This window comes from Bactrocera tryoni, chromosome 2 (genome assembly GCF_016617805.1).
Source record: "Bactrocera tryoni isolate S06 chromosome 2, CSIRO_BtryS06_freeze2, whole genome shotgun sequence".
Classification (NCBI taxonomy): Eukaryota; Metazoa; Arthropoda; class Insecta; order Diptera; family Tephritidae; genus Bactrocera; species Bactrocera tryoni.
The window spans coordinates 80664201-80680272 of record NC_052500.1 but is presented as its reverse complement, the minus strand read 5'-3'; positions in this window follow the sequence as shown (position 1 = coordinate 80680272).

The following is a 16072-nucleotide window of genomic DNA, read 5'->3' as shown; positions in this document are numbered from 1 at the left end:
AAGTTTTTATGTAATAAAGAGAAACCGTACCTGATTTTTGAGTGTTGATGCCAGGTTACGGTCTTTTAGGCCTTTCATCAAAGCATCTAATAACAAGCCTGTGTTGGAGTTGAATTCAAAATAATGGAACATAAAGTCTCAAGACACATACAATGATGTGCTTCGTGTTCTCGAGATCTTCACACGACAGAGCTAGTCGATTGTTAGAAACCCCAGAGCCGTCGCACAAAGGTTTACCTTATAATTTTTGATAAATTAAAAGTTATTAGGCAATTTATTGACCAACTTGGTGCAAAACCTGTTTCTATAGTGAACCCGATGTACAGTTGATTTGTATGCTCTTCTAAAGTTTGATTCTGGTTTACTAATTATTTGAGTGCTTGCATTTTGTTTTCAAAGATCCCTTAATACAACGATTTCTGTTTTTCAATGTTTATTCAGCATATGAGAGATAGCGCTTAAAGAAAAAGCCTAGGGATTTTCCACGTATGCTTTAAGTTTGAACTTAAAACATTTAGAGATGATTAAAGTGCAATTCCATGCCAAGGTTTGCGGACGTTTTGACTGTTGGTATTCATGGTATTCGTTAAGAAGAAAGATTGCTGGCATTCAAAGCGCTTGTTAAGCTCTCGATATATGTAAAGTTGCATTTTCATTGCATTTTTTATATTGAAGAAATTTTAATCCTGGCGAGAGTTTTTTACCATTAGCGTGCCCTACTTACTTAAAGCCCACTATTGCAACCCATTTCCTCTGAAATTTGAAATAAAAATTCTGTATAATTTATTTTTAATCATTTTATGCTTTATTCACAGTATCTGTGGTATTTTTTGGTTTTTCTATATATTGTTTATTTAATATAATATAATATAATAATTCGTGTATTCTGTGTTAGTTAATAGCTTTTTGTTGTTCTTTTTAACTTCAGCACAATGCTCTTTGGTTGGTTTTCAGGGTTTTCACATATGTATCTCAATACTCATTTCTTAGAATTTCCTTGCGTTTAAGGGTTTTGGAAATATTAGCTAACAAATTGTAAGGATTTTTTAAGTTAAAAAAGTGGTAAATTTTGAGTTTTAATGAATGAAGTGAACTATTAAAGGTCTCCCAGGCTATTTTCAACAGTTCTATATACGATTTCTTGTGAAAAATTTTGGTAAAGGATTTATTACGAATGAATATAAGAGAGTGAAGCGTAGGAGCTCTGTGGTAAAAATTCAAAACCCAGATAGAAAAGAGCTGCGAAGTCCTTCAAAGTCAAAATGAAAGTCCAGAGTTGGAAAACAGTTTCAAAACTCCTTTGAAATTCTTACCGAATAACTTCAAAAAATAAAAAAGGCTATAAACAACATTTAGTTCTCATTCTCTTCAATGTTCTTTGATTGGAACTGCCGTGCGAAGAAAAATAATTCATTATCACTTGAAAATTTTTGAATTTATTACCAAGATTAGACCAGATTATGGTTCCACCGCACAATTTCTGGTAACTGCAAGCTCAAGCTGGGCTTTATTCTCGAACATTATTTACTTTCGTCTCTTAAACTCTGTACTCTCACATTCCCAGCGCCTTCAAGACTTTTTACCAATTCAATCTTGCCTGAAACCAACCAAATTTAGCTTTTCTTTCATTCTTTTCGTGATCTCTATATTTGTTTAGAGTTTTTTTCACATTTCATTGAGTTTTTCTCTTTTTCGTTCTTCGCCACATTCGTAGCTAATAATGATTTTAATAATTTGCTCATTGGTTATAAACTATAAACTACACACGCACACATAAAAGAGAGAAAAAATTTTATTTTTATTTCTTTTTATATTTTTTGTATCTAATATTTATTTATTTTGTTTTGGTATCTAAGTTTTTGTATTTTTATTTTTTTTTGTTCTTTTTTTTAATTTTTGATTTGTTTTAGTTTTTCCTTGGTGACTTTTGTGTTTTGTTAATTGTTTATTCTATTAATTTGTTAGTTATACTCGTATGTATGTGTTTTGTGTTTGCTTTCACTTTGCATTTGTTACCCTACAATTTTTTATTTATTTATATATGGTATATATATAATATTTATTTATTTTCTCATTTCTAATATTTTTTTTAATTATTATTTATTATTTTTCATTGTCTTTGCCGCTCTTGCTGAGCAGTACTCATGCGTTTTATTTTCTTTTATAAAGAATTAAATTTAATTATACTAGCTCACATACATTGACATTTCAGCTGCATTTACTCACTCTATGCTTTCATCCATTGTAATTTTTAATTTTTGTAATTTTTATTTTTGTATATTCATTATTCAGATTTTTTGTGAAATGCAAATGAGAGGAAACCTTTGAGAGAGAGTTGTTTTGAAAATGAATGTAATGTACAATAGGAATATTTGTATATGCTTTGAAAGGATAAGAATTATAGTATATACTCCATGGGTTTGTTTTGTTTATTTTATAAAAAAAGAAAAAATAATTATTGATAAAAACTTCAAAATTGTGCTTGGTTAAGACTAAGCCATTATTTTGTCAAAGTCTTAACATTACCATGTCAACACACGCCAATTTCCTCCTTTAGTCACTAGAAATTTAGAAATTTATTATTTTTGAAAAATTAATTTAAAGTATTTTGCATTAAGTTTCAACAGAAAAAACTTATATTTATAAAGAGAAAATATTTATAATGCATATTCCTTAGAAATTTAATTTTTATTTGTGCTAAAACTACTTTTTAATGAAATAAATAATAACAATTTAAAATAAAAAAATTAAAATTAATCAAAATATTTGCATCTAGCATTGACAGAGTGTTAACTTTACAGAGTTTGCACACGCCAGTTTTCTTCATTTCGTAACCAGAAATTAAATTTTTTTTAAATATAGAACCTTTTTTTGAAAAATTTAGAAATTTTTTATTTTGAAAAATTTAGATTTTTTTATTTTTGAAAAATTTACAAATTTATTATTTTGAAAAATTGAGGAGTTTTTTATTTTGAAAAATTTAAATTTTTTGATTTTTTTTTGACAAATTATTTTAAAGATATTTTTCATTAAATTTAATCAAATAAATATATATTTATAGTATATTTTTTGAAAAATTTAGAAACTTTATATATTTGAAAAATTTAGAAATTTTTTATTTTTGAAAAATTAATTAAAATATTTTACATTAAATTTATGCAAACAAGTAGGATGAAAATTATAATATAATTTTCCTTAAAATTTCATAGTTCTTTTTTTTCAAAACTATTTTATGGTGACAAAAAATATATTTACAATAAAAATGTTAAATTAATCAAAAATCCAAGCATAAATTACAATATTATGCCAGGTTTACACTTTGTCATTATTTTGACAATGCATTTTCACGACAATATGATAAAGTTTTCAAATTGCAGTGTGATTTCTTCATTATGTTGCTAAAAATTAACAAAAAAATTTTGATTTAAAAAAATAAATTTCAATCACTTTACTTATACTAAAGTCGAAAAAATAGTACAAAAATAAATAATATTCCTTTAAAATATTAATTTTTCAAGCATAAAATTTTTGTTCCAATTTTGAATTTTTCTTTTGTCAAACACACAGTTTTGCACTCTCAGTTTGTTATTTCGTAATATTTTATTAATTTATCGCTATTTTGGGGTTTCTCTATTTTTTATAAACTTTTTTCATAGTTTTTTGGTTTCTTTCCTAGCTGCATTATCATTATTATGCTTTAACAAAATTTTCAACAATTTCTAATCTCAAATTTCAGTTTTTCAATTTCGTTTCAGTCTTTCCAAAATGTTTAGCCAAAATTGTTCGCCACCGCAACACTGTTATCGAAATATTAGCACAGATACGAGTTTTAGTTTTCAAATACTTATTAATTGTAATATTTTCTTCTATATATAGCTTTCTTTAGAAATTTGTTTTTGTGTGCCTAAAATTTTGGTAAATGAAGTAAATGCTTTAATTTCATTTTCATTTTAATAAAGTTTTAACTTTAGTGTGAGGGTTTTTTGCTGTGATCTATGTTTAATGCTTGTTATAATAATTATTTATTACGGTTATTTTTAGGGTTTTGTGGTTCAGCACAAATCACATTTACTTTGAAGTTGCATTATTTTTATGGTTTTTTTCTTAAATGATTTTTGTTTACTTATTTGAGTATTTTTGTGACATTCGTTATTATATTTTTTATTGCAAGTATATTTTTATGCATTTATATATGTAAATATGTGTGTATGTATGTATGTTGTTGGGTTATTGTATTCGGTTGCATATTTTGATTTGGTGAGCTGGTGATTAAACGTAGTTGGGACACCCTGTTGGCAATCGAAAGTTTGCAGTTTAATGCTGACCCCCTCGCCCTCTTCTCTAAAGTACCTGAAGGCAATGCTTTTCAAACTCAAAATTTACCCTAAAATTATATTAAATTAATTTTCAACCTTCGTTTTCCTATCCGTCAAACATAACCTCACAGCATTTGACAACTTTCAATCGCCAACAAAATGTTTTTGTTTGATAACTTTTTGTTCTTGCATTTCAGTGCAAACAACAGACATTACATACATATTTATCAAATTTATGCGCGAAATTTTTTTCGTTCTCGTTTTTGTGTACCGAGTAGTATTATTTTGTTTGTCGTGTGACTTTTTTCATATACTGTACTGACATATGTATACATGTATGTATGTGCATATGTAGTTAGGCTTTTGAAATGTGGTTATGTGTATGTTTTGGTTAGTGGTTGTAGGCATATCAGCATATGCTTAGCAAAACATTTTTATTTTTTGTTTATTGTGATATGATGAGAATGTTTAATAAGAAGAAAAAATAATATGAAAAAGCTCACGAAATTGAGTCATAAACTGCATTGAATCAGTCAGTGAGTTCCTTAATTAGAATTAAATAAAAAATATTACAATAAAAAAATATATAAAAATGTTTAAATTTTACATTAAATAAAATCAAATAAAAAAGAACAAAAATTTAAGACATTTAAAATTACAAAAATTGACATTAAAACAAATCACAGCTAAAGCAGATTGGACTTAAAATATTTAAAAAAATATACATATAATTTTAAATTTTGCATTAATTTTCCTTTCCTAAAATTTAACAAAAATTTAAAGAAAAAAAGTGAGTAATTAAAAAAAAAATACAAAATGTTAGTAATAAAAAAATATAAAAGAATTTAAAAAAATTAAAAATTTTTCATAAATGGTCCTTAATTAAAATTAAAAAAAAGAGATTTAAAAAATTTGAGTAAGTATTGAAATATTTCAATTTTTGCATATACTTTTCTCTATCAAATTAAAAAAATTAATATTACAAAAAATTGTAATTGAAAAATTTAAAAAAAGGTATGCATAAATTTCCCTTAATTAAAATAAATTACATTTAGAAAAAAATTAAATTGAAAAAACTTAACAAAAATATTAAAATTTTTGAATTTGAATACATTTTTCTTAAATAAATAAAATTAGAATTTAAAAGATTTGCCTTAATTAAAATAAAAATAAGTAAAATAAACAATAAATTAAAAAACAAAATTTAAATTACAAAAAAACATTGCATACACTTTCCCGAACTAAAATAAATAAAAAAATTACACATAAAAAACATTAGTTAAAAGCTGTATTCAAATTTATAATTTTTTTTTTAAATTTTACTGAATTAAAAAAAAACTAAAACTAAAACAAAAATAATATAAAGAAAAGATTTAATTTAATTTTAATTTAAAGTAAATAAAATAAATTTGAGATTAAATTTGCCTTAATTGAAATAAATAAAATAAAATAAAAATAATAATAAATATTGAGAAAAATTATATTAATAAAAATTAATTTAAAAGACAGTGTTAAAATTTATAATGTTTTGTATAAATTTAATTAAAATAAAAAATGAAATAAACGAAAATTTAAGCAAAATAAAAAAAAACAAAGTAAAATTAAAAAACTTTATCAAATTTTTGCATAAAATTACATTACTTGAAATAAAAAATTAAATAAAGAAATTTAAATTTAAAAAAAGAAGAGTAAAAAAATTTTAAACAAAAATAAGTTAAAATTAATTAAAAAATTAATTGTAAAACAAGTTTTCATAATGTTGTCTTAACTAAAATATATGAAATTCAAATTAAGAACAACTAATATTAAAAATATTAAATTTAAAAAAATTAGGTTAATAAGCAATAATCAAATTTATAAATTTTCACATACATTTGCCGTAATTAAAAAATCAAAATTAAAAAAAATAAACAAAAAATTAAATAAAAAATTAAATTCAAAAAAAAGTAAAATTTAAAAAAATATGAGATTAAAATTGTCTTAATTAAAATAAAAGAAAATATATTAATTAATATTATGTTAAAAAATAATTCTCAAATTTAAATTTTTTTGTATAAATTTTCCCTAATTAAAATTAAAAAAAATTAAAATAAACATGGAGTTAAACAAAATTTAAATTAAAAAACCTTAAATTCAAAAACTTTTGAAAAATTTTAGCATACAATTTTATTAGGGTAAAAATATTATATAAAAAAATTTTAAACAAAAATTAATTAAAATAAAAAAAATCGAAATAAGAAAAATTAAATTTGAAAAAGTTAAAGTAAAAAAATTTAAATTAAAAAATATCGTAACTTAAAACAAATAATAATTAATTTAAGTTATTTAATATTCCTTACTGCACTCAGGAGTTCTAATTATTTGTAATTTTTGTTCATTGTTTCACAATACTTTTAATCATAATAAATTGTATTGAATATATATATTATACATAATTTTCATATTTTTATTTTTTTTTTAATTGCAAAACCAACCACTTTTAAAAATTTGTTTACACCACACCATTTTGTTGTTTTTAATTTTATTAAATTCCTACAATATTTGAATAACTATTGCATTATTTGAAATTTATTTAATAATTTGTGCTTAGATTTTCCTTAAAGGATTCACTTTTGCTTCACCACATAGCTACATTTGGTATATTACTATATATAATAATTATCATATATGATATATTTGTTTAACGTAGACATCGAAAAATTGGAAATTGTTTATTAAATAATTATTGTTGTATTTTCGCTATATTTTTAAACATTTTTTTAAGTGCTAAGTATCTTTACTGCTCGCTTAATGTACACTTTGAGTCACTGTAGGACATTCTGCTGTTTTAAATAAGGAAATGGTATCTACTTATGCGCTTTCATGGAAAAAAACATATTTTTTGTGTTGGGATTTAATTTTTCTCAGTTTTACTATAAGTTTTAGTGAGAAATTGCCTTTTAACTGTTATGCTTTATTGTATTATACAAATAATAAAGAAATTGATTTTTGTTGGAGTTCATAGAGTCACAAAGGAATACTCTCGTGACATCTAAAGCCGCTAGGAATAACCACTTAACACGACTTTGCACACAACTGAGTGGCGGATCTCTCCTTTAATACATTTTTTTTAAGCTTTCAAGAAATATTCATGAAATTGGAATGTAATGTGGGACGTTGAAGAAAAACTATATTCTTTAAAGATCTATTTCCAAATCTATTGTTTCCAGATCTTTAAAGTGTATATTGTTTTTTTGATTCTAGATCTTTAAAGCATATTTTTTTCTGTAAAAGTTTAGTGTTCAATTTCTAAAATATTTTAAGCTTGCTCAAGTTCAAAAAATCCTCAAATCGAGTTAATTCGTTTTTCCTCGTGGCCACAAATTTGCGGTACTTTTTAAAATTTTTTCTTCTAGATTTTTTATCACTTTTCTTATACTATTTTTCCTTTTTTTCACAAATTAAGGTTATCATATAATAATTTATTAAAATTCTTACATTTTTTATTTTTTTTATTGCTAATTTTTTTTTGTTTTTGTTTTAAAGTGTTCTATTTTTACTGCTAAACATTTTGTTAGCAATTTATATTTAAGTATTTAATATTTTCCGGCCTCTTAGTTTTTATGCTAGTTTATGCTTATTTTTAATGTTATAGAGTTTTATCACACCATTTGAATATATGCTGGCGGGGAGGTTTGCTTTGTTTGTTTGTGTTTTTATTATTAATGCTTTTTCTTATTTTAAATATTTTTTATTTATTTTACTAATCAAGTTTTAAAATGCTCATGATTTCGGTGAGCAAGAAATGAAATTTTAAACTTTTGAGGTTACGCATATTTTTTTGTGCCAGGTTTAACTAGTCAAACGGCATAACTTCAGTTTGCGTATTTAAAAAAAAAACAAATTTAATTTTTTTTTCGTGCCAGTTGAAATAAGCCAAACGGCATAACTTCACTTGGCGTATTTTTGAAAAAAAAAATAAAAAAATATTTGTAAAAAAATTATTTTTTTAAAAATTATGAATTTGTTCACAGTGTTTTAATTTGACATATTTAGCTGTAAGAAATTCTTTTTGGAGAACAAAATTTTTATTATGACCCACTGCATTTAAAAAAAATTCGCTTGCATTTTAGGCGCAAATTTTTACACACACTTCAAGAATTATTGCTGTTTTAAGTTTTTATATCTTTTATCTCTCCTTTGCTAGGATCTTCAATGCACATTTCTTCAATTGAGCCATTTATAACGTACTCTTCTCTTCGCTCTCTTTAAATTTTTCGTACTTCTACGATATTCTTTTTATTTTGTTTCTCTTCTTTTCGCTCTCTTATATTTTTTCTTTGTATTTCCACTACAATTTTCATTTATTTCGCCTTATTATGTCATACTAATATGAAAAATTTTATTTCGGCTTTGATTTTCATACTTTTTGAGTACAATGCTTACGCGCTCCTGTCAAAGTGTAAAGTGTTATCACGTTATTTCTCTCATTATAATTATTTACGGACGTTTTCTACAGTGCATCACTTCAACTCGAGTGTTTGAATTTATTTTAACAACTTCTCGTATGTTAATAACTTCTGACTATTTTTATCATTATTACTTTTCGTTATTATTTTTAATATTATCTCACTATCTTTACCATTTTTTTATTCTATCATATTTGTTTTTATTCTATTAAATTTGTTTTCATTACACTCCTTCGATATTTTTACACCCTCAACCTTCATTTCATTATTAAACGCTTCCTAACCTATCACCTAACATTGAGTTGTGTTTTTCTCCCTTAAATTACGCATCAGCAGCATCTGCTGCTTTATTACTTTCCTATTCAAATACATTTTTAACTTAATTGAAGAACTAAATTTATGTTCTTTACAATTTAGTGAAGTCTTCTTATGAATCAGTTCGAAAAAATTTTAAATTAATTAATTAAAATTGAGTATTCGAGTATATATGTGCCGCTCTCAAATTGTTACTTTTCAAGTGTCATAATAATGAAGAAAGTGTTTATTTACTACATACATACAAATAAATATACTGATTGTTTACATATCACAAATGCTTAAGTGCTTATAAGCAACATTGTATGCCAATTAGGTAGACTACTAAGACTTGAAGTGGTTATACTTGGTATGATAAGGATGCACTCGTTACAGTGCAAGTACAGTGTCTAATTTCTAGCTTAATTAAAATAGTTGCTTGGCTAACAATTTCGGAAACTACTTATATATAATCTCTTTCCATAAGGAAAACTAACTCGCGAATTATTCAACTCTGAGCACCGATTACAAGTTCACAATTGCAAAATGCGCCAATTGAACAACATTAATATTAATATGGAAAGAAGTCAAGTACAAGAAAAAATAATAAATCTCACGAGTCGAACAAACATTGGTATATTTTACAAAATCAAATGAAATTCCTGAAGAGCGCTGGTCAAATATAGCAGTCTTCGATTCGACAAGTGTTAAATTTTTAGTTTGAAGAAAAGCTATACCACTTTAATGAGGTATCCGCAGTGGCGGATTCAGAGTAGAATTTTGGGGGGTGGGGTTGTCTATGTAATTACTTCTTCTAGTTCCGTAATGATTTTTGTGACTCACTGGAAATAACGTATAACTTTTAATTTTTTTTGGAACTCTCCCACAGTTCCCCCCTGTGTATCCCCCCCTTGGTATCCGCACCTTGTACGGAATTCAACTCCTCTAAATTTCAATCTATTTATATCAGGAGTATGCGTCTTGTCCCCCTCCTAATGAACTGCTAATTTTCAAAATCGGTGATTTTTCGAAATTTCCCTGGATCGCTTGACGTAGCTTGACCACGTATTTGCCATAGATAGATTGAAAAAATATGATTTTCGATAATAAAGTATTTATAATATCGATTCCTTAAGCCACTCTGAAGTGAAATTGTTTAACAAAAATAAATATTTTTTCGAAAGCGATCATTTCATCAAAAATAAAAATTTTGACTAGCCCTTTTCTTCCTGCCTGTATTCATTTACAGTTACAATAATTTTTTTGGTTTTTGGATTTGAGAAAATTTGAAGCAGATAAACTCACCGTCAGAAATCTCATTTCGGAGGATATCGGCTACAAGATCAGGGGAGTCTGAGATTATTTACCGATTTTAGATAACATTTTATTATTTAAATAAAATTTATTAATTAAATAAAATGCGTCTTAAAAAATTCACAAAATAGTAGTTTTTAACTTGAAAGTGGATATAGTTCTTTAAGTCAAGAAATAATCCAGTTGCGGAAATCATAAAAGTCGTGAGTATAAGCGAAATCTATAACTACAAAACCCACTTATTATAACGTACTAAAACTCGGCACTACAATATGCAAAAAAAAATATATCTCGAAAGACCAAAAAAAAAAAATACTCAAATAACTCGTAATTTTAATCTTAGGTCTGCCTATTTAATTATTATATAATTGAGTTGCTCACTTCATTTCCAGTTCCGCCTAATTTTCAACTTCAAAATTTATTTTATCCTATATGTATATATAGCTACTGATTTTTGATAATTTCTATATTTGTATTTATGCATATTTTTAGACACTGATAAATTTAAAGCATGTATTTAACATTGAATTCTACTATTGGTTAAATATTATCTGCAATTCAATTTTATATCTCAGATTTTCGAATATTTCGTGAGGAATTTTTACTCGTGAGCAGCACGACGCTTTCTATTAGACATTCGAAAACAGCTTTCATATTAAACAAAAACTTATGCTCATTTGAGTCTTTTTTATATTTTTTTAATAATTCATATTTTTTTATTGTATCACTATTTTTAAAAATTGCATATTCACGCTTTTAATTTCTCTTAGAATTTGTGTAAGAAATTCTATTTGCATTTTATTTGATATACTCTTATTAATTATTATTGTTGTTGTTGTGTTGTTGGTTATTTACTGTGGTTTTTTTTGTGGTTTTCTTTTTGCAAAAATAGACTTCACTACTATCACATTGAGTATTAGAAGAGGTTAGACGGCAAATGCTGACATTGAAAGCGAGTCATTTCGAAAAAGTTTCTTTATTACCTACTTTCATACATATGTATGTTTGTATGTGTGTATAGATAATAGATATTATGTTTGGTTTTCATTACTTTTAATATTTGTCTCTTACTTTACATAACACACTTGACTCATATGTATATTTATCATTTACTTCTTTGTTTATTTTATTAACTATACATTATGCAAATATATTATTTGTAATTGTATTCCATCATTTTAATACTAATATCATAGCTATTTTGTGAGTATCGTTTGTATTTTTACAAGGATTATTTCATTTTCAGCGCAAACGCTGTCTATTTGCTAATTTTACATACAATATTTACAGATAAGTAGTTTTTAATGTATTTTAAATATTTAAGGAAAATGGTTGGCAAATTAATTCTCATAAATAAGTCGTGAAATAAATTGTGAGGAGGAGGAAAAAAGTTAAAAAAATTAAAAAAAAAAAAAATTTTGAATTATTTTTAATTAATTAATTAATTAGAATAATTACTAGTTAATTAAATAATTATAATTTTTAGTTAATTAATTAAATTAACTTACTGAAAAAGTTATGGAATTAATTAATTAAAAATAATTTAAAATTAAAACTATTTAATTAAAAATAATTTTGTATTTAATTTTTTCATATTTAATTATCCAATTAATATTAATAAAATTTAAAAACTTTATTTAGTTAAATAAAAATACTTTTATTAGACGTGTGCTCTTCCGATCTACATAATATTAATTAAATAAAACAACTATTTTCATTAAATAAATTTTAATTTTTAATTATTCTTAATTATTTAATTCCTAATCTTTTTAGTACGTTAATTAAATTAATTAACTAATAATTATTAATATTAAAGTTTTTTTTTCAATTCTCGTGGTTCGGTAAAATTGTGATTATTAAAATAATTGGAAAAACTAAATATTTAATAATTTAATTTTTTTGTCTTAAGAAATTGAGGATATAAAATATTAATTTTTATGATTTTTTCTTGGCATTTTAGAAAGCCAGCTCAAACTTCTCACGTTCCAACATTTTTAATTAAACCTACAAAAGGTGATTTAAGCTATTCAGCTTCAGCTATTTAAAATTAATGCATACAATATAATTAAAAATTCTAAAATTTTTCTCCATAAAATGCTTTCGTTTCAAACCTTCCGACAACGAATCCGAATATATGAGAGTTTATTTTGTCACTTTTTTCACTACAAGACTATTAAGCTAGTACCATATTCAGAAACATTTTTTTTTTAAACTTTTCCAATCAATTTGCTTATATGTAGCGGTTAGACTTCGTTTAACACCATGTTAGGTTGAATGTTTTTTCGTATGTCACATTTTTTGATAAATGTCGCCGTTTTGATAATTTCTTGCATACAGACCTAACACTCATATTTATAAATATATATAATAAACACTGTGAAATAAAGCATATCTTTATCAATTCCCTTAATAGCTGGTTTGAAATTTGAATGGAGCTTTAACCGGTCAAAAGTAATTATTTCGGCAATGGAACCCTGTTTGGATCGTTAAGTAGTAACACCACTTTGAAAATCAATAATTTAAATGAAGAAAAGTAACAATTTAACTGAAGTTTTTAGTAATGGCAACTTATAAATTATATTCAGCAGTTAACAATGAAATTTAGCATGAGAAAAAACGTCTGCATAACTAAAAGATCTTAGAGAGAATTTCAAATGCCCCGTAAACGACTGACAGACGCTTTTTCTCATTATCATAATTTTGGTATCAACTTATGAGTAATTAGCAAATAAAAAAAAGGAACTAATTTATTTACATTTTCCAAGCAACTAATTGCTCGAACTGCACACCTAACTAGAATATTACCCAATTACTCGCCTTTTAGCAGTTATTTCTCTTGCAGAGAGGAAGGATTATTTTACAGTAAATATTTACAATGGTTAATGTATTTGCATTTCTTCCTAATATTTATGTACTACAAACTTCCAATTACTTGCGTATTATATATACATACATACACATAATGTATAATTTAAATAACATTGCTTGCTCGCCTTCTCTATGTCAACTATTGACATTTTCTCTTACAAATTTTTCAACTTTTTATATCGCAATGTATTTTTGTAAGTTGTATGTGTGCATTATTGTATGAAAAAATGTAAAATAGCTGCCATTAAATGTTTGTATTTTTGTTAATTTACTTATTGCATTAATTTTGTATTTTTATACTCGTTTTTTGTATTTAATATATACTCGTTTATATTTTTAGTGATGTCTTGTGGAATTTTATGTTTAATTTTTGTATGAACCCTACTGTTTCACTTAAAACTTGCTACGCCTTATTTATATGATTAATATGAATGCTTTTATTGTTGTATGTCCTTTAATTTTTTGTTATCCTTGGTGCTTTTGATATGATTCTCCATGTTTTCTCTTACAAAAATACACGAATGTGTATCATGTGAATGCGTCAGCGTTCTTCTCCAAAATTTTACTGTCTTGCGTCTGAAAAAGATTTGTTTATTTGATATATGGAGGTAACGGAATTTTTTTAGTTTTAATTAGGTATGAAATCTCCATGTAATTATATTGGTGGTGTGGTTATGTACTTTTTCAACAATAGTGTCTAAGAGAAATTGGAATTCCTTTATACATATACTACCATCTTACTCAAATTACAATATCTACAAGTATTATGAGATAAGAAAGAGACAGAAATAAAGATGTACAGTTGAGAGTTTTTTTTTTGAATTTTTTACGACATGAGATTAACTTCAGTCTCCAATATAGCCACTAATTTTAGAGCAGGGTGGAAGAGAGGTGAGATAGACAGGGACACAGGAATAAGTATCTATGTATATAGATTTGGTATAGTGATATTGTTGGTAACTGTGAAACAGTTTAACTACCCAGAGTAGGCACCACACTATATTTAGACTCCGAGGGCGTATATGTACATACATATGTATATGCCCCTTAATATTTTTAGATATTTAATCGACAAATACGTTTTGGATATAGTAGAGTAGCGGTGGTGTCAAATCCCAATTTTCTAACCAAGCAGACAAACGTGGTATGAATGGAATATGGGCCCCACATGCCGACTATTATTACTCGAAAGAAATGACATAAGGACCGACAAGTTGGAGCTGGAGATACCAAACAACGACTATTGCAGAAGTGCCAAGAGGTGGAAGAAGAAAATACTATTGACAATCTTCTAGGCGAATGCAAGACTTTATATGGAAAATAATTGCTATTATGGTTCAAGGATTTTTCTGCAATGAATCGGAAGTTGCACATACTATTATTAGGAAAAAAAAATAGTAAGACTTTGTTCTTAATCTCTTTATTTGTTCTTCAAAACCTATGTCGTCTCCTCAAGGTAATCCCCTTAACCCTAATAAACTTGAGTCAACGTTTTTCCAATCTCCGAAATAGTTGTTAAAGTCAATTTCCGGAATAGCTTTCAATTCGAGTAGCGATTCACGTTTAATGCCTTCAATTGATTCAAAACGGTTTCCCTGGAGAGGTAACTCGGGAGAATACGGCAGGTTACGGCTATATATTGGTTGAAAATTTGGCGAAAAGCTCACGAAGAATCAATGCAGTTAGCGACAGTGCATTATAGTGGTACTAAAACTAAGAGTTTTCGGCCTATAATTCCGGCCTCTTTTTAGGAAGAAATTCGGAGTGCACCATACCGTATGGGGTTTCGCTCGAAATTTAAATTGAAAAGTCTTACTATTTTTTGCACACAAAGGACATAACAGAACGAAGGGATTTTAATAGTTTCATAATAGGCCACCTAAAAAACTAGGTGCATTATCATAATAACTGGTGATTCTTTTAAAAAAATTTTGGAATTCCGGTGATCTGGCAGTCGATCTCCAGGAGTAACAGCGAAAAGAGGTGTCTGACGGGAAATAGGATTTTACCGCTTAACATTATTTGGATTTGGGTCCAAAAAGTCAATTACACTAAGTTAAAAAATTCTAAACTAAAAAATGCGCTCATATCTGAAGCTATTGTCGGATCAGCTTCAAATTTTCGAGGATAGTTCTCAAGCATGTGCGTTTGCATTCGGTATGTTAGAAAATAATTGAATTTTGGAAAACCACATGTGTATATAGCCTCTTCATTTAAACTGTACTAACAAAATAAACGTGGAGATTTCACAAGATTACTACATTAAATATTGAAACTTTTTTGTATAGTAAGTGACTTACCTAGACCAACTGTAGTCTAGAATTTAGCTGCATGGCGGGCCTTGAAGTTACTTGTTTCTAAACTTTCTGCAATACTATTTCTAGCATATTTTCTCCATTTCGTCGCTTTCCAGTGTATAATTTATGCTTAGATGCGTGGGTATGTATGATTCTGGTATCGCATAGACATTTATATATATTTTTTACATAATATTTTGTATTAATAATAATATTTTATCATTAATGCGCGTTTCCGAGATTTCTTTACACTCATATTAATTTGGTGTGAAAATCATTCACTTTTCCATTTTTTATGAGAATTTGGTATGCAAATAATAAAAATGACATTCTGAGAAGGACAAGTTAACTCAAGTTAAGAGGACTGTTAACTTAAAATAGTTGGATGTGACTTTAGGTGGAAAGTCGATTGAAAAAAAAACAATAATAATAATTTTTTCGATAAAAGAAAATAATAATTTTAATAATAATTTTTTCGATAAAAGAAAATTATTATTTTATATATTAAATTAAAATTATTATTCTATATTTTTTT